Source organism: Ailuropoda melanoleuca, chromosome 7 (assembly GCF_002007445.2).
Source record: "Ailuropoda melanoleuca isolate Jingjing chromosome 7, ASM200744v2, whole genome shotgun sequence".
Classification (NCBI taxonomy): domain Eukaryota; kingdom Metazoa; phylum Chordata; class Mammalia; order Carnivora; family Ursidae; genus Ailuropoda; species Ailuropoda melanoleuca.
This window is the reverse complement of record NC_048224.1, coordinates 19,075,824-19,103,592: the sequence shown is the minus strand read 5'-3', so window position 1 is coordinate 19,103,592 and position 27,769 is coordinate 19,075,824. Positions and strand designations below refer to the sequence as shown.

Sequence of the window (27,769 nt, the reverse complement as noted above, 5' to 3'; positions counted from 1 at the left end):
GCACATGCTTCCCCTGTTTCTCTATGCCTGCCCCGTTTATGATAACAACGTTGCTTCGCATTGGTGTAGCACTTTTGGTTTATAAACGTCACTCACATACTGTACCTGGTCTTCAAAATCAACCTTACAGATTAATTCACGTATCAACAAACATTTATGAAATGCCTGCTATGTGTCAGGCCCTAGGAATGAAACAGTAAATAGGACCAATGTTCTCTTTACCTACTCGCCTAGAGTTGACATTACAGTGGGGAATACAAGTAAAAAATAAAACAAAACAGAAAACTAAATATATATTTAGCACAAATATATATTTCACATATTATAGTACAAACTACAGAGTTATTTAAAAAAAAAAAAAAAAGAGGTGCACTTGGTGGCTCAGTCGGTTAAGCGCCTGCCTTCAGCTCACATCATGATCTCAGGGTCCTGGGATCGAGCCCCGCTTTAGGCTCCCTGCTCAGTGGGGAGTCTGTTTCTCTCTCTCCCTCTGCCTCTCCCCCCAATTTGAGCTCTCTCTCTCTTAAATAAATAAAATCTTTAAAAATAAATAAATAAATTTTTTAAAGAATACTATAGAATAAAAACTATAACCAAGTATAACATGGAAAGACCTACTTTAGAGAGGGGATTAGTCAAGGCCTCTCTGAGAAGGTGATGTTTGATGAGAAGCAGGCAGCCCTGTAAAGTTTGGGGTGGTACCTCCCATTCAGAGGAATCAGCAAGTGCAAAGGTGGTATGTGCAAGGGGGCTGGGAAGGTTGAGAAAACAGTTTGGCACATTCTGTGAACTATCAGAAGGCAAATTCCTCTGGAAAACTGGGAACGGGGCGGGGTGGGGGGGGCTACAGACCTGTAATGAAATCTCGGAGGAAAGCAGATAGCAGATGGTACATAGGGCTGGTGCTTAGAGGTTATGTATGAATGGTTTTCTTCTAAATGAAATGCAGGGGTGCCTGGGTGGCACAGTTGGTTTCGGCTTGGGTCATGATCCAAGGATCATGAGATCAGCCCAGCATCAAGCTCCGTACTCCATGTAGAGTCTGCTTGAGATTCTTTCCCCCTCCCTCTCCCTTCCCCTGTGCTCCATCCCCGCTCACACTCTCTCCTTCAAATAAATAAATAAATAAAATCTAAAAATAAACAAATAAATGCAATGGAAAGAGTTGACAATGTTATGGTCATTTTACAGCTTAAAATTAAGCTCAGAGAGGTTATGTGTCTTGTCTGAATTCTTTGACCTGGCAAGCGTATGGCTCCATCCCGAGTCTTTCCATTCCTTCCTTCTTTCCACAGATTGTGACAAGTACATGCTAGATGCCAAGCACATTGCTACTGGGTAGATAAGATACAGCTTTAATCGCATTTACATTAAGTATGGAAGTGGGAAATGGCTGCGTGAACAAATGCAATAAAATATGACTGACACTATGTCCAGAAGTCTCTACAAAATATAGAGGAGACTTGAGGAGGGGAGAAGTCAGTTTTATGTGGGTTAGACAAAGAGAATCAGAGAGTTAGCACTGAGCTCAGTCTAGAAGATGAATGTTTATAAAGAAAATGGGAGTGGGCACCTGGGTGGCTCAATCGGTTAATCGTCTGCCTTCCGCTCAGGTCATGATCCCAGGGTCCTGGAATGGAGCCCGCATCGGGCTCCCTGCTCAGAAGGGAGTCTGTTTCTCTCTCTCCCTATACCCCTCCCCCTGCTTATTTTCACCCCCCCAAATAAATAAATAAATAAATAATTTTTAAAAGGAAAATGGGAGTGGAAAGGATCATCAAAGCAGGGTGAGCAAAGATACAGAGAATTAAACAGCCTTGTAGATGCTGGAAACAGCAAGCTACTTCTGGCATGGAATGGGTGGGGGGCTTAATGGTAGGGTTAAAAAGTAAAAATGGCCAAAGGCCAAATCATGAGCCCCCAGCATGGGAAAGTGACTGACTCTTGATTTTGGCCCAAGTTGAAATCACAGGGTCATGAGATAGAGTCCCAAGTCTGGCTCTGCAATTAGCGTGGAATCTGCTTAAGACTCTCTATCCCTCTCCTTCTGTCCCTCTCCCTGTGCTCTCTCTCTTTAAAATATATAAATAAATCTTTAAAAAAAAAAAAAGATTCTCTCCCTCTCCCTCTGCCCACCCCCCACCCTACCCCACTTGCTCACGTGCAGTCTCTCTCAAAAACAAAAACAAAACCTGTAGAGATGAATTGTGGTGGGGGGCAGAGGGGATCAACAATGGGAAATGGGAGAAAGGGAGACCAGTTAGAAGACTTGGCAAGGTCTAGGGCAAGAGAAAATGGAGGTGTGAAGAAAGACTGCAAGTGTGGGGCTGGAAGGAGGAGATAAGATTGAACAGATGGGAAAGAGGAAGAAGGTGCAGAACTTACAACACCAACTGCTTTGGGGTGAGAGAGACAAGGGACTCAGGATGAATTCTGGGTTTTTATGACTTTTGACTCTAAATTCAATACTTCTGAGGTGGTAAGTTTCCCCACCTTCTATTAAAAAAATGTCTTTTATTTGTTGCAAACAGTTTAACATTCCTTCTCTGACAGCTAAGACAAACTCACCTAAGATTATTTATATTTTAAGTTATTTTTAAAAAGAAAATAATATGCTTTTTTTAGCTGACAAACTATTGTTCAGAAGACAATGAAACTCTTTACCTAAAGTGATCAGCATAATGTCCTCTACTGAGATAAAGAACAAATTTCCAACTTGCCTCTGGCAGGACAGGATCTATCTAAGCGGAAAAAGAAGGTAGGTTTTAACAAATGGAATGTGTTTTTGCAATTTAAGTTTCTAGCAAAGGAAAAATATTAGTACTCTATTTAAGAAGATAATTCTCTCTCTGGGATCCTCAAAAAATGTTAAATAATAATTCTTTTTATGTTCAGACCTGGCTTGACATGCACTACCATCATAAGCACAGCATATGGGAGTTCATTTCTATTCTCAGATGCTCAAGAAATAACTTCAGGGGCGCCTGGGTGGCTCAGTCGTTAAGCAACTGCCTTCGGCTCAGGGCGTGATCCTGGCGTTATGGGATCGAGCCCCACGTCAGGCTCCTCTGCTGGAAGCCTGCTTCTTCCTCTCCCACTCCCCCTGCTTGTGCTCCCTCTCTCACTGGCTGTCTCTCTCTCTGTCAAACAAATAAATAAAATCTTTAAAAAAAAAAAAAAACTTCAGATTCAAATCTGAGATTTGACTTGAAAGACATGATGTTAACATATCATAGATAGTACCTAAGGAACAAAACATTTTAAAATTATATTTAAAGACTTTTCAGGGGCGCCTGGGTGGCTCAATCGGTTGAGCATCCAACTGTTGGTTTCAGCTCAGGTCATGATCTCAGAGTCGTGAGATCAAGCCCCGCATCAGGCTCCGCACTCAGTGTGGAGTCTGGTTGAAATTCTCTCCTTCTTCCTCCGTGCCTCCCCTTGCTCTCTCTTTCTCCTTCTCTAATAAATAAATAAAATCTTAAAAAAAAAAAAAAGACAAAACTTTTCAGAGCTCCTGGGTGGCTCAGTCAGTTGGGCATCTGACTCTAGATTTCAGCTCAGGTCATGATCTTAGGGTCGTGAGATGGAGCCTGGTGTGGAGCCTGCTTGGGATTCTCTCTCTCCCTCTGCCCCTCCCCCACTCGTACACATATGCTCTGCCTCTAAAATAAGTAAATACGTAAATAAATACTTTTCAAAATAATTTGGCTCTAGGGGGCAAATGTCAGTGACATTTCTACATTAATTGTTCCAAGAACCTACACAGGATAGCTTCCATATACATCCAGCCCTCATCTCATCTTCTTTTCCCTTGTTCCCTCTCTCTTGCCCATTTCATCATTCTTACTGTTTTTGAGATGTACAAAAAACCTTTATCCATACTTCGGGGAGAAGTGATCTGAGATTCCTATTAGCCTAATGTTTCACATAAAATGTGCTACGTGTGGAGAACTATCAAAGAAAAGATGTTGACCACGGTGTCTTGGTGAAAGCACAACCATGAATGATATTTGGGAGAACTGTGTCACATACTTTACAGGTTCAAGAGATAAGTCCTTACCACCATGGTGAAGAGGTTAGAGAGGCTAGGTAACTCAATCAACATCATACACCAGTAAGTAATGGAATTGGGAGTCACACACAGCTCTGTGACTCCAAAGAAGAGGAAATGCAGAGCCATTCCTAATTCCAGTGAACCTCCCAACAGTAACCTTTTTGGGGGAAATTTTACAAATGCCATCTAAGTCTTTTTTTTTTTTTTTTTTTTGCAAGCACAAACATGGAAAATAATTTTTATTTATGTGCATGTATCCTTAATTGGCTGTCCTGCTTATTTATTTCAGGATGCAAAGGCACATTCACTTATTAAACCTCCGGGTGTTTTCACAAATTGGCAAAGGAAACAGAAATAATGGACATCACCCGCTTCTTGCAATAGCCAGCAATTAATGGAAAGGGCTCTCCTAGCCGTAGTTAACTCAGCTGTAAACTCATATCCTTCCCATCTAACTCCAGAAGCAAATTTCTGAGCAAACAAATGAGTTAATTTGCTCTCTGAGCTAAAGTGGACCAAAGAGAGGCAATTCTCTATTGAGCAAATAGTGTCGGAGTTTGTTAATGACAACCTTAAAGTAGCCTAACATTACGGTCTCATATGATAAATTTCAGTCTACTAAATCTAAATTGCAGACTACTAAAAATCAATTGCTTAGCAGGAAGAGACTGTCAGCAGAAAGCATGAAGGTGGGAGGGAGACAGCATATTTTTAAAACATACTGATATAATTCAGTCACTTCCAGAGTTACAGGTACATAGATCAGATGAGTAACTTCCCCAGCCATGCTTCCTACCTTTGTAGATGCATTTTGTGTATATCATAGAAGTTAAAGGTTATTACAGGATGCTATAGGAATCTTATATATCTCATAGAAGTTACAGGATGCTAATAGAGGTTATAATGTGTTGTAGGATGGTATACAAGTCATAGGATGCGCCAGGAATTCGGAGAATTAACTTAAATGGTGAGGAATATAAGACCAGGGATGTAGACAGAATCTGACCAGTGGAAATACCAGAACTACATCTGGGGATGTCTCAAGAATGGACACTATTTGTTTCCTGTTGCTGCTCTAACAAACTATCACAAACTTTGTGGCTTAAAACAGAACAAATACACTTTCTCACAGTCTCTAAAGGTCAAAAGTCTATGTGGGTTGGGCTGGGTCCTCTCCTTAGCATCTCACAATATCAAAATCAAAGTTTTGGTAGGGCTACATTCCTTGCTCAAGGTGCTGGGAAAGAATCTGCTCCCAAGCTCATTTAGGTTGTTGACTGAATTCACTTCCTTGTGGTTGTAGGACTGAGGTTCCCATTTCTTTGCTGCTATAAGACTGGGGCATGGGGGAAGATGCTTACTGATCCTAACAGCTGCCCATATTCTTTCTCATGCTCCATGTGGTCCCCTCCAGCTATGGCAGTAGAGTCCCTGTCATGCTTTAAATTTGTCTGACTTTGTCTCTCTGACATCAGAACCATCTCTACTTTTCAAGGCTCATGTGACTCAATTGAGACCACCTGGGTAACTGAGGATAACGTCCTCATGTTAAAGTCTTCATCTTAATTACATCTGCAAAGTCCCTTTTGCCACGTCACATAACTACAGCATGCCATCGGAGGGCAAAGTTCACGGGGGCCAAAAGTCTGCCTACCATCAGCATCATCTTTTCCTGGGGCACCTGACTCACAAATACTCTATAAAAGAATGTAGCGGCCAAAACCACCAGGCTATCTTCCAAATTTTGTGAGTGTGAGGAGAACCCTATGCAGAAGCACCTCTTCCTTCAGAAGGCAGCCAAATCAACTTGGTTTATATCAAACTGTTTTGAGCTCTTAAAGACAGGTTACTTAAAAGTAGTATGTAAGTTAACAGACAACAAATCTGTCTTATTTTTTAAGGCAATGCTATCAGAAAACCTTGATGGTAGGCTTAGTAATACTAATACCTATCATTTGTGCCAGGTAGCATGTAGCCTCTAATATAGACAGTGTGAACATTCCCTTTCTATCCGTTCTTTGATAGAACAGGGTACAACTGCTCCTTCTGGACGATGGAGAAATAGATTTCAATGTCATCGGTAATGAAATACACAGTACCAACACAATAACTCCAGCCAATATTCCCCGTGCCCGTGAAAGCTTTCCACATATGACTATGGAAACAAACTTACATGTGCAAAATGTGGAATGAGATTGTGCCTGGCATGGTTCATTGCTGCCACAGAACTGCAGAGCAGTGCAATCACCAACTGTTGTCACAAATCTCAAATCTGCTTTGACATCACAGTGGGCAAATTATAGTCCATCAGCAGACACAGCTCACTGGTCCCTGCTCATTCATTTTCTTATGCAATAAAATCATTTCCCAGCAAGAATACAATTGTATGAGAGTCACTTCACAGTGAGAACTATCCAGCACAGTAGTTAAACTCCAGGGGGTTATATAAATACAAATAAAGTCAGAATTTTAAAAATTCTTTGAGTTAATATTTAAGGAACCAGGGCGCTTAACATCCCTGGACAATCAAAATAGTAAGTTGGTAAGTACAGAAGTTCTTTCTTCCTAAGGGTATTTAACATCGATCTTAATGATGATGATTTTGTATTTTAGATGTAGATCAAGCCTAATGACAATGATTCAAATCATTAGCAAATGTATTTACCCCCCTCTGGAAATAAATTCAAAGCATACTAAATTAAAGCCAGTTTTAACTAAAGGAGTTCAGGTGGTGCAACCTAGGTTTTGTTTTGAAGTTACCAATTAATTTTGGTACAGACACGACCCCAATACAATTTCCCACCTTCCTTTTAACTATAAAACTATTAGAGACTAGAAAATGGTAGCCATGATAACCCGGTCTGTATCCTTCTGTGCTTTCTATTCTCTTCCTTGTAATTAACAACTGCTTTTGGAGACTAATAGTCCCTGAACTTCAGAATGAATTTTGAATGCTTGTAATTTGTATTAATATCCTTCAGAACATTTCCCTGTGCTATACTGTTCCTTTAAAAAGAAATAACTGGGGGCGCCTGGGTGGCACAGCGGTAAAGCGTCTGCCTTCGGCTCAGGGCGTGATCCCTGCGTTGTGGGATCGAGCCCCACATCAGGCTCCTCCGCTATGAGCCTGCTTCTTCCTCTCCCACTCCCCCTGCTTGTGTTCCCTCTCTCTCTGGCTGTCTCTATCTCTGTCGAATAAATAAATAAAATCTTTTTTAAAAAAAAGAAATAACTGATTAGATGACTTAGGATATAAAATATTTATGCAGCTTTCCTCTGACTAAAATTAGGAAAAAATTGAGGTTTCTGTGATTTTTTAGCATGTCACCCTACCGGTATAAATATAAGAAACCACATTTACTTATAAACCTAGACTTAAATATTATTTTGTATCAGAAAACAAGAGAAGAGTTTGAATTGAAGTCACTCTACTATCTGAGTAAAAACTGAATTCAATAAAAATTCAATCAGCTTTTATATAAAATCTGCCAAATGGAAGATCTCTAATGGAAAACTGTGTGACCTTTAACACAGTTTAACAACCAACAATAAAACCTTATTTTCATTCTCTGCTCTACATATTACTTCATGTATTATCAGTCTCACAAAATTTTCAATGACAATAATTTCATTGAAAGCGTCCTAATATAACCTATACTCAAATTCATTGAATGTCATGTATCACTTGTACAGCCTCTTTCTTGACATTATTTTCAAAATAGTGCTTGCATCCAATCCCTCTTTTCTGCACACACTCAAATTCATAGTATGGCTGTTAGAGAAATAGCTAATTTACATATAGATTAAAAATTACCTTAAAGCCCATTTACACCCTGATGAGTTAAAGACAAAGTAACTCAAAGCTGATCACCTGCTTCCATTAAACTCACGTATTATAAAACATTACACTAGTCCAAATACAGGTTTCAGCTTCACAGCCTGGATCCTAAACCGGCAGATAGGGTGAGGGAAGTTCCAGAGACACAGCCAAATTCAGGTATTTTCTTTATTACTATTACAGATCATGAGACACTATCACCTTAACTTGACTCACTTCTTTGGTTGTTCTTTATGTTTCATCCAATGCTCATTAATAGTAGCTGTTTTAAGTCAAATCGGTTAGCAGGCCTTGGCAATCTAGCCAATTTTAATTAGACTTGAGGAAAGAATATTCTTTCAAAATGACTGAGAAGTTTGAAGTCTGACTAACTGCCTAGTGCTCTGGTCCACTGGCCTGCCCATCTACTGTACTTCAGCATTATATGATCGCTGCCTAACAGACAGGTTTTCTACAACTTCCAGTAAGTACAAGTCCACCCCAAGTGGATATCTCATTCAATGAGCCTGCCATGCCTAAATTTCCCTTAAGCTGCTCCACTCCTGTCTGCTACTTAAAGGGGGAGGGCTTGGTGGCAAGATTAGAACTCTCTCTGACTCTGCCCCCACCCTGACCACAAGCACTGGATGAAAAATGGATAGCTTTCCCTATGCCTGTAGATCTACCAGCCTGTTACCAATGAGATTCTCTCTCTCTTGAGAACTTAAACTCCCAGCCATTCAAATCGTGGTCAAGAAAAGCTTGAAAAGCCACAGAGAGATGAGATCAGAGTTGGTGTCAAGGAAAGCCATGTTATTCCTAAGAAGCGGGGGCTATGGATCAGTGGGTTAACCTATCCAGTAAAGAGAATGAAGGAGACTTTCAGGGAATGACAGAGTGGAAAGAACATACTATACTACAGAGACGCGGCAAAGGAGAAATGAAAACTATAAGATCCAGAGAACGGAAGAAACAGAGACAGAGAACTCCTGAGTTCCCAATGGCTTTCTATCTCCTGGTCCAGCTCCCACGAAGCTTGGCCACATTTCCTATCCTCAGTGTAGTGACATAACCTTCTACCTTCTCCATACCTTTTTTTTACTGGAACTGATTTGAATAGTTGTTCTTTTTAAGCAAACAAACTCTGTAAAAAGCCATATTTAAGGACATTTCTTCAAGATACAGATCAACTAGCCTAAATCTGGATTTAAGAGAAGGAAAGGTGGGGGAAGGGTTCGGTAGAAAAGGGAACAATTTCTGAGCATCACGAAAGGATTCTCTGACCTAACACCCAATTTAATGTGCTATTAAGAAACACCCTATATCTACTTTCTTTTCATGAGAAAGTACTATATACCTAATGTTTTCACCCCTGAAAGTTTCTAAAGGACCCTGAGGTAAGGAGACATGTTTGTTTGTTTGTTTTAAGATATTATTTATTTATTTGTTTGACAGAGAGAGCGCACAAGCAGGGGGAGTGGTAGGGAGAGGAAGAAGCAGGCTCCCTGCTAAGCAGAGGGCCCGCTGAGCAGAGAGCATGTTGTGGGGCTCCATCCCAGGACCCTGAGCCAAAGGCAGATACTTAACCAACTGAGCCACCCAGGAGGCATGCCTACATGTTTGTGTTTTAAACAATGGAAAGTCTTGAAGATGAATGATTCTGAAGCTTGTTCTGTACTCAGCATTTACACTTTGGCATTTACTCAAGAGATTTCAGCCTCCTTCCTCTGTATCCATCTTACTCCTTTTGCCTAATGAGGTCTTTCCACCCAATTCATATGCTGAGGATCCTGACTCTTAATTGTCCTGCTGTCTCCAATTTTTGTCTTTCTAAACCTTACCAGAGAGAGTATTTCCTCTTATCCTTTTATGAACTAGGACAAGTTTCCAGTTTCCAGAAACACAGGCAACACTACAAAAGAAATTGCAGCAGATCTGGACTATTGCCAGAGTCTGACAATTTAAACATCAACTAGATAAAAAGAAAATGAGACAATGGCTCCTTTCTACCAGAAGAATTTCAATCAAATGATTGAATTACAAATGAGGAGGTATTTATTTGAGGCTAACATAGACCAAATCACCAAATAAGCAAGCAAAATAAAACAAATACGACCAAAAAAAATTATTTTTTTTAAGGTTTTATTTATTTATTTGAGAGAAAGTGAGCAAGAGAGAGAGCACAATTTGGGGGAGGGCAGAGGCAGAGGAAGGAACAGACTTCCAGCTGAACAGAGAGCCCTACGCAGGGCTTGATCCCAAGACCCCAGGGATCATGACCTGAGCCGAAGGCAGACACTTAACAGACTGAGCCACACAGGCACTCCAGAACAAAGAAACTTTAAAGAAAAACCTTTAACCAGCAATTCCACATCTACATATTTATCCCAAAGAAATAAAAACACATGCCCACACAAAGACTTGTACAAGAATGTTCATGAAGGCCTGGCCTTATTCATAATAGTCCCCAAACGGAAACAGCCCCAAAGTCCATTAGTAGCAGAATACAAAAACAAATCATGGGTATCAACACAACAGATACCACTCAGTAATGAAAGGAATGAAGTTCTGATTTATGCAACAAAAAATGAGTATCAATAATATTATGCTGAAAGAAAGAAACCAGACACAAAAAAGTATACACTATATGATTCAACTTCCACAAAATTGTAGAGAACGCAAAATTAAGTTATAGTGTGGAAAAATAAAAATCAGACCAGAAAATAAAAATCAAACCAGCGAGAGACCAAGCGACACTCAGAGAAGGAGAAGTCAGATTTATTTTATGCCAGCGGACCCAGATGAACTCGTGCTCAAAATTCGGGGCCCCGGGCAACAGGGTTATACGTCTTTTATAGGGGACTGCAAGGCAGTCAGGTTTCAAGGGCTATGCTGACTGCTGGTAGGTGGGTTTAAACTGGGGGAGTGGGGGCTGGTTCAGGCCAAAAGAGTGCAGGGAGCCTGTGGCGGGAAGACTGCTTACAGAAGCAGAAACGGCTGGTTATCTCTTGCTCCCAGTAGGGCTTCTGGTTATCTCTACCTTATTGTTAGTAACTTTCCGTCTTCTGGGGCCTCCGGGCCTGCTCTGGGTAATTTCCCTTTTGGATTGTAACAGAAAGCAGACCAGTATTTGACTGAGGCCAGGGATGGCAATGGTTGGGGGTGTTGACGGCAAGGTAATTCCTTGGGATAACAGGAAGGTCTGAATTAAGATGTTATTCACACGCTTGTGTACATTTGCAAAAGGTCGCTGAACTGCACACTTTTAAAATAAGTGCATTTTATTGCATATTAATTACACTGCAATAATGCTCATTTTAAAACGAAAACTTTACTATAAAGCTGGGCCCCACCCAACCCAACTTACTGAGACATAACTGACCTTAAGTGAAACCATTATTTATATAAATGTTCAAACTATTTTTTATTTAACATACTTCAATGTAGATTCTTCATTCAACTACCTAAATTCACTTAGTCATCATTTAATGGAATCTAGTTATTCATTCTATTCACACATCAAAATTGTAGCAGGAAAATATTTACTATCTTCATCTTTATAAAGGAAAAGGTTGATCATTCTTAATTACATAGTTTTTGAGGAAGAAGAATAAAAGTCTGGGAGACTTTAAGAAGACGGAAAAGAAGCATAACTTTCATTTTTCTTCTCTAATTTAAACTAGTAAGCATTTTGCAAGTGTACATATAATTTAGAATAGGTTTTATTGTTTATGACTGAGCTTCTCGCAATGCTAAGTGTAATTATCCCTACTTTGAAAGCCAACAAGCCATTTTTTTTAAAGTAAAGAATATCCTGGGGGCAATATCAGCCCATTCTCTCTATCAGAAAGAAATCACTGATACATAAAATAGTAGAAGCAATCCCATAATCCACCACAGGAATCTTTTCCTGGCCTCCAGGAAACCTTCAAAACTATAACGGTTCAAGGACTATAATGAATTGGTATTATTATCACCTAAAGATAACAGGCATCTAATGGATGTCCAACCCCACTCATCCATGCCACCTAATACATTAATGAATCCACTAAAACAAAAATGATCCAAGATGGCTCTAGCCGATAAGGCTCTCAGTGGGAGGAGGTGGGGGGAGATATGTATCAAATAAGCTGCATTCTTCCAAACTCAAAAGCTTTGGGACTTGTCTATTCTGTTACAAATTTTCTGCCCTTCAAAGGGAGAAACCTAAGTCAGACTCTGCATTTGATTGCCCTTTTCTGATCTCTTATAGCACAAGGGTTTTTTTTCCTGTATTTTGAGTACATTATTTGTCATTATCCCTAGGTAATTCATTGTATCAATTGATCTATAATGTTAATAAAATGCTTCAGGACACAGTATAATTACTGAATTTTGGTGGCTGGCATAAAGAATTCCTGTGTGCCACCTGTAGCCAGAACACTCCGGGCTTCTGATTGGCTGAATTCACCTGGGGGCTGGTGGTCAGAATGGCAGTCACTGATACCCCTCCTCAAGGACCCAGGCATGATAAAGGCTCTTGCAGTGAAAGAACATTGCCCACATTTTATACAGTACCTGACAGTTTTTAATTGTCCTAAGTGAATGTCTAACAACGTCCAGTACAATGACATCTCCTAATAGATAAAAAAAGAAATGCCTGTATTCATAAAATATGAGGCCCAAATATCTCCAGCTTTAATAGGCCCAGTTGGTATAATTAGAGGAACTTAGCCTTCCCCTCAGGCTGTCCCATTACAATCCCTAAGGGCCTCCAAAGAAGTCATTCAAAGGTCCTCCAAATAAGGACAGTCCCCACACAGAGCTTATGCTCTCTTCTTTTCCTGATCCAGTCCCATTCCCCATATCACCTTTCCAGTGTCAGCTAAGTAAATCTCACCACCACCTGCCTTAGCCATCCTGAGAACAGCACTATTCACACAAAGGATGTCTCTGGGCACCCCTGGAGTTTCCAATTAAAGGCAGCCAGAATACAGAGGAAGAGGCTTTATTCCTCATCTGTGGCACCTTTTGTCACTGAGCTCTGTGGGGCTTATTGTGCTGAGGATCTCACAAAGTAAGTTTCTGACATAATCTCCTTCCTTCAGTGTTTCAGAACTAGTTTAAGGAAATCCACATGATCCTCTTAACTCCTCCACCCACCACCACATGGGCTGTTGTCTGAATGATGGTAGGGATGAGGGGATCTGCGCTAATGACAAGCCCTGCTATACTGACATTCTGTAAATGGACACATTATCAAGGGAGAGACCTAGTCTGTTTTGTTCAGTGTGTGTGGTCCCCTGAAGACTCGCAAAGAATGCTGGGGTGCTTGTTGACAATTCATGATCTTCCTCTGGATTCCACTCCTCAGGCACTGAATCAATCATTTAGGAAGGTGAACAGATTCTGAAATTCTTACAAAGACCATGAGAGGATTTTTGTACTGATCCGGGCCCAAGACCCATTGCTAGGTAATCTGAGATAAACACTGTACAATTCAAATTTTCTGAAGTAGGCAAAATGGGACCCTGGAGGTCCTTCCTCAGCAAACAGACTGCCAAATCAGTATTGTTGACATTTAGCTGAAATGGTAGTCTGAGGATTCAGACCCTAAAACAATGGAAACCATGAAGGATACTCTTTAGATATCCACAGCCCTCACATAGGTATCTCCCATGAGAGAAGTAAAAGTTTTGGAAATTTTGAAATGATGATGAGGACACTGGACATATAATTTTTCCCTTTAAGAGAAAACTATATAAATGCCAGGAAAAAATTAGATATATTTCAATCCCTTTTTTTTTCACTCTATTGATGTAAACATAGATCAGTTTGTTTAATAGGAAGACAAAGAATATGTTATGCTTATTATGTTAGCTCTTAGAATTATCATAGTCAATATGTTAAATTTAAGAATACAGTTTGCATGAAGAATAATTATCAATTTACCCAGTGAATTTACCTTTAGATGATTTAGGGATGCCAGTATCTTATCTCCATCTTTTTCAGTAATGAATAGCAGGTAAATATCTGAGGGACAAGAGACGGGAACTAGTATTTACCTGAGTAGTTCCTACACACTAATCTTTGAATTAAGTACCATATAGGCCATGTCTAAGAACAGAAGAAAATGTGAAAAGTATTTTTTTTCAACACACAAGAAAAACTGTTTTCAAAACTTAGTAGCCCTGATGGTGGTACCAAGAGCTAGAGAAATTATATCCTGAAGAGCAAATGAGAGAGGGGGAAAAAAGATAATTCACTGAATCCAATATTTGCCAATAGAAGTTCAATCTAACTCAGGGGTTCTCTAACCTAATAGAACTTGATAAAGCATGATTGCTGGCCCCTACCCTGAAGTCTGAAGTGAGGATACAGAATCTGCATTTCTAAGTTCCCAAGTGATGCTGACCCACAATTTGAGAACTGCTGGTCTAACTAGTTTCACTTCCTCAGCTGTGGCTGATCCTGCAACCTTGTCCCAATGTTGAGGGGGGTATATCATGGGCATAATTCCAGATGCATCCTGAAACTAATACCCCAATGTCTTTCAGGGTCTGCAGTTGTTTTGTCTGTCTGTTTTTCATAAGAAGGGGTAAGGATTCTGATTTCAAAAGTATATTTTGTGCAAGTTCAAAATACTGGAGAAAAACAGAAACGTGAGCTTGTAACAACTGAAAAAAACCTTTCCAAAACCGTCTTGAATTGACACCTGGCTTTGTAATCCAATCAAATGCAGAGTCTGATTTAGGTTTCTCCCTTTGAAACTTGACTGCAAAAGATTAGCAAGACCATAAAATGGCTGCCAATAAAATTTGCTTTGTTTCCTAATTTTTTTTTACTTTCTTTTGCATTTTTCAACACATGCTGCATCCTGAATCTCAAACCTCTTTTCCCCCTGGGCTATTTGGTAAAAAGTTATTCAGCAGCAAGTGTCTCTTGAAGAAATTGGCTTTATAACCCACAAGGAGTTCTGCAGGAGTCATCACCAGTAAGTATCACCATCCTCACACTTCTGGATACTTGAAAATCCCCAATTACTAATTTTCTTAAAGAGCTTCAGTGTTTTCTACTAAAAAGTGTATTACCATTTCATAAAGAATTTCAATCCAAACTTTATGACAGTGTATTATTTCCTGTATCCTTTCCTTCCGGAAGACAGATGCTATAAGAAAGGTACTATTGTTATCTTTTGTGATTTTTGTTCTCTTCTCTAGATATTTTCAAGAGTGATCAACACCAAGATATCAAGAACCAAAACTGAGGCATGGAATGCGCTGCTCATTCGAGTCATGGGGTGGTTGTCTATCATGATTTCTCTTGTTTACACCATTAATCAATAAACAAATGTAGCCGATCCTTAATATTTGATATCACTGGGGCCATTTTCACACACACACAGAATAACTGTCACTTTGTGTTAGAGAATTTCAACAACTGATAAGAATAAAAGATGACTGAAAAGCAAGAAAAGCAAGCAATCTCCTGATCTGAGGTGTCAGAGCCTTAAGCAAGTCGAGGAACATTGGCACAGTGGTGTGGCCCAGACTGGATTGTTGAAGCATGGGGAAGTTAACAAGTGCACTTATGGTTGGGGGGCACTCCATGGGTGTTGGAGGATAATGGCAGCCCAGCGACAGATGTCAGAGTGTTGGGTAAGAAGGGTATCCTCGTGGGGCACCTGGGTGGCACAGAGGTTAGGCGTCTGCCTTCGGCTCAGGGCGTGATCCCGGCGTTATGGGATCGAGCCCCACATCAGGCTCCTCCGCCTATGAGCCTGCTTCTTCCTCTCCCACTCCCCCTGCTTGTGTTCCCTCTCTCGCTGGCTGTCTATCTCTGTCAAATAAAAAAATAAAATCTTAAAAAAAAAAAAAAAGGGTATCCTCGTGGGATACTGTAGCAGCAATGGGAGACAGATCACATACAGAGCAACTGATCAAATAATATATAAGACTAATGGGAGCAAGGTTTCCCATTGTCAGAGAAAGGCTTGTCTAGGGCTCCATGGAGTAATGGGTGATTTCAGCATTGGGGAAAGGAAAGTACATGAGCCTAGTTTACTGCTCCTGAAAGGAAGAGCTCAAAGAATGACAGAGGTATGTCAAAAGAACACAGAAGCCATTTTGAAGGGACTTCCAAAGGACAAATCTGGAATTACTTGAGAATAAAAATAAATAATTACAGTAATGGATTATAACCCATTGAATTAAATAGGAAATTGTAAGTCCACACTGACTAAATGAGTGGTTGGTTGAAAGTATGATGAGGAATGGGATATTTATATAGTCTCAAAGTATCTCTCCACAAAACACTAATTATAAGAGGAAAAATCAACTTTATCGTAGAGAAGCCCTAGTAGATATCATTTAATTGAAATAATCAAAATAAAAATAAAAAATGGGGCAAACTGAAATGATGAGCTACGAGATACGATACACAATGAGAATAATTAGAAGTCATGTCTGTAATAGTCTGCGAAAAGATTCTTTTTTTTTGAAATTTTTAAAAAGATTTTATTTATTCGAGAGAGTGAGTGAGAGACAGAGAGTACACGAGCAGGGGCAGAGGCAGAGGAAGAGAGAGAAGCAGATTCCCCCGCTGAGCGGGGAGCCAGACATGGGGCCCGATGCCAGGACCCTGGGATCATGACCTGAGCTGAAGGCAGACATCCAACTTAATGAGCCACCCAGACGCCCCAGTCTGTGAAAAGATTCCTAACTTGCTTATCATCATGAGGAAATATCAGACAAACCCAAATTGAGGAATTTCTACAAAGTTATCTTCAAAACTATCAAACTCATCCTGGCAGGGAGACTTTAAGGTGGAGGACAATAATCCCTGTCCCTTGATGTTTATGCCCTTGAGTTTGGGCAGAACCCATAGATATCACAAAGGTGATGCAATGTCACTTCCAGGATTGCATTAGAGACCGTTGTGTAAGACCATCTTGCTAACAGAGGTGCTAGAGACATAGCCTTACTGTCCTTGAAGCAGCAAGCAGCCATGGCGTAAGCGGTCATACTGGAGAAACCCACATGGCAAGGAACTGCAAGAAATAAGGGTGATCTCCAGCAAGAAACTGAAGCCTTGGGACTATGGCAGCAAGCAAATGAATTCTGCCAACAATGTGAGGGAGTTAAGAAGCAGATCTTTTCCCCAGTCAAATCTTCAGTGTGACCATAGCCCTGGGCGACATGTGAATTACAGCCTAGTGACTCTGAAGCAGAGAATCCAACTTAGCCATATCTAGACTCCTGACTTCCAGAAACTGAGATAATAAATGCATGTTGCTTCAAGCTGCTGAATCTGTGGTGATATTTTATGCAACACAGAAAACTAAAACAGTCATTAAAGCTGATGAAAGACTGAAAAACTCTTTCAGACTAAACGAGAAATAGGACAACCAAATGCAATGCATGACTCTGAACTGGATATTTTTAGACATTGTTGAAACAACTGGAACACGTGAACATGGTCTGAGAATTAGATGGTAGAAGAAAATCAATGTTATCACCCTCAGTTTGAGTTTTACAGTTATACAGGAGACTGCGCTTGTTGGTAGGAATATTAATTAAATACTAAATAAATATTGTGAGTATAAATATGTTGAATAGTAAGTAAATACTCTGAATACTAAAGTATGGAGTACTAACATATTCAAAGGTGGTGGAGCAACTTACAGATAGTTCGGGGGGGGAAAAGTTACTTGTATTATATCCCCAAGTATTTTGTAAATTTATGATTGTTCCAAAAAATATTTCAAAGATGATTACAAAAACTGTTCCTACTTAGTCTTCTCCAACTCAACAAGTGGCATCCCTATTTTCCCAGTTGCTTGGGTCAGAAGCCCATCATCTTTGATTCCTCTTATTTCCTGACACTGTTCACATCATTTGCCATATGGTCCAAGCATTTATCTCCACCTCCACTATTATCACCTAAGGCAACATCTTCTTCTGCCTGTTCTATTTCAATACTCCTAACTGGTCTCCCTATTCACTCTTGCTTTACAACTCTCCCTCCCCTGATCAACTCTCTACACAGCAGCCAGAGTGATGTATTAAATTTTCATTCAGACCCTATCTTATCCCTGCTTAAAATATCCAATGTGGCACTCCTTTCTGTGGACTACCAGCTCCATTGTGATCTGGCCCCTACTTACCTCTCTGACTCACCTCCTACCACTCTCCAGGATCACTTCCCTTCAGTTACAGCCTCTTGCTGCTTCCTGAACTCACGCTGTTGCATTTTCTGTTCCTTCTGTCTAGGTTCCCCCAAATAGTGACATGGCTTAACTCCTTCCCATCAGTCTGATTTTTATCAAATGCTACCTCCTTAGCAAACTCTTCTCTGACCATCGTATTAAAAATGCACCCTCCTTAGCATCCTAATGCTACACTTATCCCTCATCCCACTTAATTTTTCTTCATGGTACTTACCACTACCCGAGATCACATTATTTATTTTCTTGTTTACTTGTTTATTATCTGTCTCCTTGATGAGGGCAAGGTCTATTAATTTCTGAATCCCCAGGACTAGAATATCCCTGATGAATGAATGAACATAGCATTATCAACATTCAGATGCCAGGCAGGCAGCTGGGCTTACTCACTAATTCCGTGCTTTTGCCCACAAGCCTCATAGCACTTGTGGCTGAAGTTCCTGCTTCACTACTACCTCTGTAGGATCACTAGGGTCACACAAATTAGGCAAAACCAAACACCCCTAAATTAGAAGAGCCCATCAAACTTTACCTTTGTCTATCCTAGAGAATGCCACCTGCTTGACACTGAGGAATTTTGCTGCATGTCTGTCTCCCCTGTTTTATGTGTCCATCAACTATTATTTGTTGAACAGAAAGTCCTGGATAAAAAGAAGATCCATGAAACAGGAAGAGAAAAGGCAACATGAAGTTAACAAATTAAAGGTATGCAAAACTTGAGGACAAGTCAAACACAATGGGAAGAGAAAGAAAAAACAAAGAGGGAAAATAGGACTACAGAATTATCTGCATTCTTTTGACTACCAGAGTAGCCAAGAACACACAAGCAGTCTTAATAAGTAGAGTTAAAAATCTTTGTCAAAACTCATTTTTTAAAGATTTTTTTTTTATTTGAGAGAGAGTTAACAGGGTAAGGGGCATAGGGAGAGGGAGAGAGAAGCTCAAGCAGACTCCCTGCTGAGCGTGGAGCCCCACTCGGAGCTCAATCCCACGACCATGAGATCACGACCTGAGCCAAAATCAAGAGTTGGACGCTTAACTGACTGAGTCACCCAGGCACCCCTGAAATCTTTGTCATAATTCTTCTGCACGTATTCCATTCATGGTTACACTGGTAGTGGTTCCCTATCTTATGGAAATGACATTATAATGAAGGGGGGGAAATGCATGCAAATGAAGTAAACAGTAATTAAAAGAGGCTATTCTAGGTCTGGTTAATTTTGCATGTCAGAAAATGAGGGCTGTCTGAATAGAAATTTGGGAGGAGTTTGAGTTGTGAAGAATGAGGTCATTAGGAGAAAGGATATTAAGATCATAAAAGGATTACTTTGTGTATAAGCATATGAGAGAGCCTCTGGGTACCCCTCACCCACAGCTTCTTCTACCAACTTTGTTAGTCAGTAGTAGGTAATAAGTCCTGTGCTTGCAGCTCTGTGTTATTCTATCTGGTCTACTCCTCATCGTCTCTGCTTGGAAGGAACCTCCAGGTTAGAGTTGCCAGATAAAAGACAGGATGCCCAATTAAATTTGAATTTCAGATAGGCAACAATGTTTTGTTCAGTATAAATACACCCCATACAATATTTGGGACATACTTATACTAAAAAATACATATTTTTTATCTGATATTCAAATCTAATTGAGGCCCTTCATTTGTATTTGCTAAATCTGGGAACCCAGCTCCACATCAGGGACCCAGAACTGAGAAAGGGTAAATTTTGACTTTTCTGAGGCCTGGGTAAGGAGTTCAGAAAATTCAAAGTCCCACTGCTTTGATGTCTCTCCCTTCTGTCCTCAGAATGCCAGAGGGCTGGACTCTCCCAGGAAAAGGTGTTACACTAAAGTTTATATGTCTTTTGTGTTCACCTTTGCCCGTCTATCCCTATAACTGCGAGGAGCTGCTATTCATTCACTCTTCCCTTTACTGAATCTTCTCTCAATCAGACTTATTCTGATTCTAAAAGCAGTCTGCTCAGGAAAGGTCTCCTGGGGCAATGACATGCTTGTCTTACTTATAAATTTCCTGCTAGCATGCATTTTCATTATTGACAATCGTGTTACAGAAGAATTTTCTTCTAAATGCTGGCCAATTCTTCCCTGAATCTTAGATGACCCCCTACTTATAAATAAAGCCACTGAGGGTTTTTGGGGTGGGGGGGTTGCCATTGATTACTCATGTAACCACAGAAACAAAAAAAATAAAACACTAGAATTAAAACTCCAATATTAAAAACTCTGCAAAGAGGAAAACAGTTGGCAATAGGAAGTCTGATAGATGGTAACATTTGTGTCCCAAAAGATAGGCAGAGCACAGGAATGGGCATTTGGGAGCAATAATTCTTTAGCGTCCAGGCAAGCAAGAAGGCAGTCAGCCTTTTGAAAATCTTTCATTCCTCTAATAAACGTTAAGGTTTGGGACAGGGAATTGTAGGAACTGACACTTCGAAATTGGGCAAGAATCTTGATATCACATCTGGAATACACTACTAGAATCTCAACGGCATTAGCTCGAGGGTAACTTGACACAGAGCCTTGGTGTCAGCCTAGATCAGAGTTTCGAAACCTTGGAACTTCTGACATTGTGGGCCAGATAACTCTTTGCTGTGGAGATTGTCCCATGTATTACAGGATGTTGACAGTCAGTCTGGGCCTCTACTCAATAGATGCCAATAGCACCATCCCAGGTGTGACAACCAAAAAGGTCTCTTGACATTGCCAAATGTCCCCTGGGAGGCAAAAATCACCCTTAGCTGAGAGTCACTACTCTAGAATAGAAGAGTGGTATTTAACCCTGGTGGAACATGAGAAGAACCTGGGGTCTTTTTAAAAAGATCCCCGGCCCCACCCCCAGAGTCTGGTTTAATTGGTGTGGGGGTGAGCTTAGGCACTGATATTCCGCAGAAGCTCCTCACCTGTTGTGCATATGCAGCTAGGGCTGAGGACCACTGCTCTAGACTTAAAAAAAGAGAACTATGTCTTCAAAAGGATCGCCCTTAGAAAACTGGGGACAGGGCTCAGGGCTGAGTCCACAGATGTAGATCAAATGCCCTCATCTGTTGAAGAGCCAGGGAGCCCAGGCTTGGCAAAGCCTGCATTTGCCGATCACAGTCACTTACCCGGGTTAACATGTTTTAACGCCATTTTTAAAAACAATCGTAGAATTTTAGGCTATGGTTATATTCATAAGGCTGAAAGACAGGAAAAGGAATAAAAAAAATTGAGAAATTGCAGAACTCTAATTTTTTTTGTTAAATAAAACTTCTTTGTTTAAAAAAAAAAAGAGGAAGTTTTCATTCACTGGTTCCTTTTTCTTTTAAGAAGTCTGTTCCCATTGGGGCACCTGGGTGGCTCAGTTGGTTAAGCGTCTGGCATCCCACTCTTCACTCTCAGGGTCGTGAGTTCAATCCCGAGTTGGGCCCCACACTGGGCATGGAGCTTACACACACACACAAAATCTGTTATCGTTTATTTTGTGAGATTGCCAGTTACTGTTTGGGGACGTTAGTAGTTATTAGGAGCACACTGAAGGTGCTCAAATATTTGAAGATAGTATCATGCCTGCCGTTCCTAAATCCTACGTAGAGTGGGCAGTAACAAGTTAAAGGTCAGCTTGCTGCCCAGCTCCCAAGTGCCAAGGCAGGCAAGCCTTTGCTTCTGCAGTGCCCTTCTGAGACAGATAACCCCGAGGTTATGCTTACTTACACTGATCTTCCTAGAAACATTCTGCACAGCATAAAACGTCCCTTTTACTGTGCAAAGGGGATGGGTGGCCAGAGTATGCAAATTTAGTGCAGACAGGTAGCACCAGGAGGGTAAATTAGTGATGCTTGCTAATGGCTGAGCTGCAGCCACACTGCTATCTATTCTACAATATTTGAACAATCCTCATATTCTATTCTTTTTTTTTTAAGATTTTATTTATTTATTTGACAGAGATAGAGACAGCCAGCGAGAGAGGGAACACAAGCAGGGGGAGTGGGAGAGGAAGAAGCAGGCTCATAGCAGAGGAGCCTGATGTGGGGCTCGATCCCACAACGCTGGGATCACGCCCTGAGCTGAAGGCAGACGCTTAACCGCTGTGCCACCCAGGCGCCCCCCTCATATTTTATTCTTATAATGTCACCAAGTCCTGCTGAAATAAGCGCTGGATAATAAAGTATGACTTTATAATGAGTGATTGGTAATAGGCTCACTGGTCTTCAAGGAGCAGTGTTTGTGATCATACCTTGCTTGGTTATTCACACTAAAACTATCAGGTGGACTCTAGCATATGGACAATCCTTTCCTTTCTCTCCTGCTCTAGAAACCCTTAACAACCACTTTCATTGCACCACTGGGAAAGAACTCTAGAATGAAAACTTAGATCTCCAGGGTCTTCTTGGGACTCCCTTCCCTCTCAACAAAAATGAGTACAACAGAATAAGGAAGCATACCCAGGGAGGTGAGAGCCAGCTGGCACAGGGAGAAGTCCTGGGCAAAGCTAGGGCAGCAGAGACACAGGAGACCACTGCAAATGAACAATGTGCAGCTGCAGGAGAGCATGTGGACAGAAGAAAGATATGACAGGGGAAAAAAGAATAAATATATGATGCAAGTCAGGGGAAAAAGAAAATTCTATTCTAAGGATTTGGAGGCAACAGGGCCAAGCCCAAGTAATGTAACACTGCAGACAATCGGTAAAGGGAGACATATGGTATGAGAGAAAGGGTCTTCTTAAACATTTGCCCTCACTCTCTCTGGAGCCTAGCACCTCTGGTACGAAGACCATCAATCAAATGGGGACCATTTGTAATACAACTCAGCCCTGAAGGAAACATTCTGTTAGCACAATAAGCTGGAGATTACTCTTCATGGTCTGAAAGATCTCATGGATGTGTTAGGTATTTCAATACTGCCCTGAAGCCCAGGAAAGAGGCGCCACCCCTCTGTATTGTGGGCTTGAGAGGGCCTGACACACCACAGACTTACACACAGTCTCCGAAAAACACACAGGTGCCTCTGCCACGTGGGATCCAATGTTCAGCACTGGCACAGCAGGATCCACAACCACAAGCATCTGCTTTCATGACACACCATTTGGGCCCCAAAGAAATACTTCCCACGTATCTTAATCCTATGACTTCAAAATAAAAGGTAAATGCCCCTGAATTCTGTGAAGGCTTGTGGGTTGTACCACTGTTGACATCAGAGACAAACAGTGACTTAGGTGGGGAGGTTTGAGTGGCAGAAGTGCTCAAATAAGAGAAAAGACAAATTAATTAACTTGTCAAATCCTTCCTCTCAGATAATATGAATGTAATAGACTCCTGAATAATGAAATACAGTTTCCCAGGAGTACCATAAACCTGTTTTCTTGCTTCTCTTCATGTCCAATTCATAGGTCTGAAGATATTTATGAATTAGATAAGCTTTTGAAAATTAAACATGGTTGTTAAGAACATTTTGCAATACTGGTGCACCTGGGTGGCTCAGTCAGTTAAGTGTCCGACTCCTGATTTCGGCTCAGTTCATGATCTCAAGGTCGTGAGATCAAGTACCACTCAGGAGGGAATCTGCTTGGGATTCTCCCTCTCCCTCTGCCCTCCCCGCTCCCCACTACATGCATGTGCTCTGTCTCTCTCAAATGAATAAATAAATCTTAAAAAGAAAAAAAAAGAATATTTTGCAATACTGAATATTTCATAATTTGTGTTTATGTAGGCTTAAATGTAATGTCATTGATGTACTGGCAATTAGATGGACATTGAACATGAAAAGTCCAAAAACCTCATTATCATGAAAATAATAAACATTTTATTAAATTCATAAAAACTGAACTAAAATAATTCAAAATTTTATTTAAATAATTTTAAGTGTTTACATTTCTTATAATGTGTATGTTTTCTTTTAAAATTGTGTTGGATAAACTTTGCCAATATTTAATAAATATGTTAGTTTTTTTGAAAAGCTACATGAACAATGATTTTGGCTTAAAAATTTTTTTAAAGGTTTATTTATTTATTTGAGAGAGAGAGAGCAGGAGGAGGGGCAGAGGAAGAGGGAGAAAGAAACTCTGGCAGACTCCACAGCTCAGTGATTTAAAGCAATACAAATTTATTATTGCCCCTCCACAGGCCAGATGTCTAACACGGCTAAATTGAAGAACTGCATTCCTTTCTGGAGGCTTTATGGGAGAATCCATTCCTTGCCTTTTGCAGCTTCAGAGGCTACCCACATTCCTTGGCTCATGGCATCTTTCTTCCACCTTCAAGTCCAGAATAGCAGGCTGATTCCTCACAACACATCTTCTTAACCCTTATTCTGTGGCTTCAGCCTTCCCTCTGACTGCAGCTGGGAAAGATTCTCCTTAAGGACTCATACAATTAGACTGCACCCACCTTGAAAATATGAGATAATCTCCCCATATGAAGAACCTTAACCTTAATCACATTAGCAAAGTCCCTTTTGCCATTAAAAGGATCCAAGGTTTAAACATGGAGGTCTTTAGGGCACAATTATTCTTCCTACCAATATCATTGAGAATTAGCACAAGTCAAGATTATAACAGCAATAAAATATATGAACATGAAGTTCAAAAAAAGAAAGGTGAAGATAAAAAATAACCGCAAATCTTTAAAGAGACAGCCTGCTTAAATTTTTAACAACTGAAAACAATGGGAATGAACAGACATCTCTTGAACATGACCTATGTCAAATTTATGAATGGGACATTACAAATGCTTATATAATGGAGATTTGATTTCTGATCAAAACCATAAAAATAGGCAAGAGAATTATTCTTATCAAATCCATAGCATGAAAAAGTCAAAATTCCAACAACTTCACCTACATAACTACAAGAGGACTATCAATCCAAACAATGAGACTACATGAGAGTATCCATTTGCACTCTGTTGGGAATATGAAAATATTAAGGGTAGGTCAACTTCACCCTGAGGCCAGACCACAGAGATAGCCCCTTCCCTCCCCTCTCCTCCACTACCCTTTCCACTATCAGAACTGGACTCAAAGAAGGACAAAACCTAGAGGAGGGAGCAAAGAGTTGAAAAAGGAGTTGGCAAGGGTAAGAAAGAGGATGCAAGAGAGAGGGTGTTGGGGATAACTCTGCTCTTGTAAGGGTGGACACAGAGGATGTGGAACAAACTGAAGAGATAAAAGCAGCCACACCCAATCCATGCTATTCTGTGGATTCTGTGTTGGTTAAGAAATATCACCAGCCAAAAGTTCCCCACCAGCCAAACATCCTGCCTGGTTCCCTGTAGGTGTTTGGCCAGTGAATGGTAATGCCATTTTGTTTTATATATTTATTTATTTATTTGCCACTTTGTTTTAGACTGTACCACTCCAAAACAAAGAGAGAAATGATGGGTTTATATTGTAAATTTCCTACCTTAAGCATGGGGAATGGAAAGCTAAGCAAAGAGCTGAGACTTTTATCTAATCATTTTCCACAGAATGTTTGCTAATTCCTTGTCAAGGAGTAAAAGATAAAGCTGGCTCACTTTGTGTAGACTGTGTCTAGTTAGTTACTCTTTAAAATATAAGTGTTTATGAATCAGTTAATTATTTACTTGTAGCGAAAAATGAACCGTTCTAAGGCTAATCACTTGTTATTACAAATTCCAAATAAGAATCATCATGAAAGGACATTTATTACAGCAAAAATAGCTACATCTGGATAGTACACTAATCACCAACTATTAACTCAATCAATGCCCAGAGAAGGAGAGTTCATCTTTTATTTTAGTCATCAGTGAAAGAAGCAGCTGAAGTAACTGTTCAAATCATAAGATCATTTGCTATTGAGTTGTTTGCTTTTTATTGAGTTGTAAAAGCTTTTCATATATTCTGGATACAAAGCCTTTATCAGACATGCAAATACGAGATATTTTGCAAATATTTTCTCTCAGTCTATGATTTATCTTTTCATTTTCTTGATAGTGTCTTTCAAAGAGCAATTTGTAATTCTTATGAAGTCCAATTATCAATTCTTTTTCTTTCATGGGTTTTTATAGGAGTTTTTTTCCTAAGAAACTTTTGCTTAGTTCAGGGTAATCAAAAAGATTAGCTCAGGGGCGCCTGGGTGGCACAGCGGTTAAGCGTCTGCCTTCGGCTCAGGGCGTGATCCCGGCGTTATGGGATCGAGCCCCCACATCAGGCTCCTCCGCTATGAGCCTGCTTCTTCCTCTCCCACTCCCCCGGCTTGTGTTCCCTCTCTCGCTGGCTGTCTCTATCTCTGTCATATAAATAAATAAAATCTTTAAAAAAAAAAAAAAAGATTAGCTCAGGGGCACCTGGGTGGTGCAGCTGTTAAGCGTCTGCCTCTTGGTTTGGGCTCAGGTCATGATCTCAGTGTCCAGAGATCAAGCTCCACGTCTGTCTGGCTCCATGCTCAGTGCAGAGTCCACTTGAGATTCTCCCTCCCTCTCCTTCTGTCCCTCCTGCTTGTGCGCATGAGCCCTCTCTCTCAAATAAATAATAAATTTTTAAAAAAAGATTAGTTCATAACATTGTCTTCTAGAAGTTTTATAGGTTTAGGTTTTGATTTTAGGTCACTGATCTGTTTCAGATGGCAAGTACCTAAGAAGATGTTCACCATCATCAGTCATTAGGAAAATGTATAATAAAACCACAAGGAAATATCACCATATGCATATTAGGAAGGCTAAATTTAAGGGGAAAGAAAACCTGACCCAACCAAGTGCTAACGGGGATAATAAGCAACGGCAATTCTCATACAGTGCTGGTGGAAATACAAAATGGCACGACCACTTTGGAAAACACTTTGGAAGTGGCGGTAAAGACATGGAATTTTGAGCTAGAAAAATCCTAGAAATGTATTTCACCCTCTCTCCCATCTCCCCACCCTGAGGAACTCGCAGGTGAGGAAAATGTGCCTTAAGGAAGAACCTGTCTGTATCCTCTTGCAGCTCTTCCGTGGCAATTTTTATCTTGATGATACCTTAATCATGCCCCTTATTATCATGTCTGGTGTGGGCATTTTTCTCTCTTTATTGCTTTTCTTATTACACTATTATTATATCTGCATATATTCTCACCATAAAGATTTAAAGAACATAAAGATAATAAACCATGAAAGTTCCCCTTCATCCTTACCCTACCCAACTCCCAGCTCCTTATGAGAATAATTTGTCATTTTAGTTTGACAAATGTTCTTCTAGCTCTTCATAGTTTTTACCTATATGCATGCATGTATAGACACATAGTTACATGTCTGAGAGAAATAGATACAGGTAATATATAATACACATACATGTATAATATATATATGTATAATGTAATATGTAATGTCTATATATATGATGAGGCCTAGGGAAAAACTTATTTATAACCTCTAGAATACTTTTCTCTGTTTATATATACATATAATTCATTTTCTATAAAATTATAAAATTTTATAAAATTGTATAGAATTCCAAAATTTGCACAGACCATAATTTACTTTTTCCCTACTGATAAGCATTTAGGTTTTTTCCTAATTTTTCAGAATTAAAAACTACACTTCAATTAACACACATGCATCTTTGTGCAACATGTACATTTCTTTAATAAGGGTTTCCAGAAAGGCAACTGCAAAAGACTGAAGGGTTCTAATATATTTATTTTGATAAATACAGTTACAATTTAAAAATCTACCAAAACTCTGTACCAGTTTACGTTCACATCAACAGTG

The 27,769-nt window shown here is 40.1% G+C and overlaps 2 long non-coding RNA genes across 2 annotated transcripts in view; one reads left to right on the top strand and one right to left on the bottom strand.

The window, feature by feature from the left end:
* Positions 1–27,769, bottom strand: part of LOC105240566 — a 335,101-nt gene that overhangs the window by 276,286 nt on the left and 31,046 nt on the right. The window lies entirely within an intron of this gene.
* LOC117802981 lies at positions 2,385–15,295 on the top strand. Its single transcript, XR_004626487.1, has 4 exons — positions 2,385–2,479; positions 2,626–2,758; positions 14,772–14,844; positions 15,071–15,295. It is a non-coding gene; the product is annotated as an uncharacterized LOC117802981 (long non-coding RNA).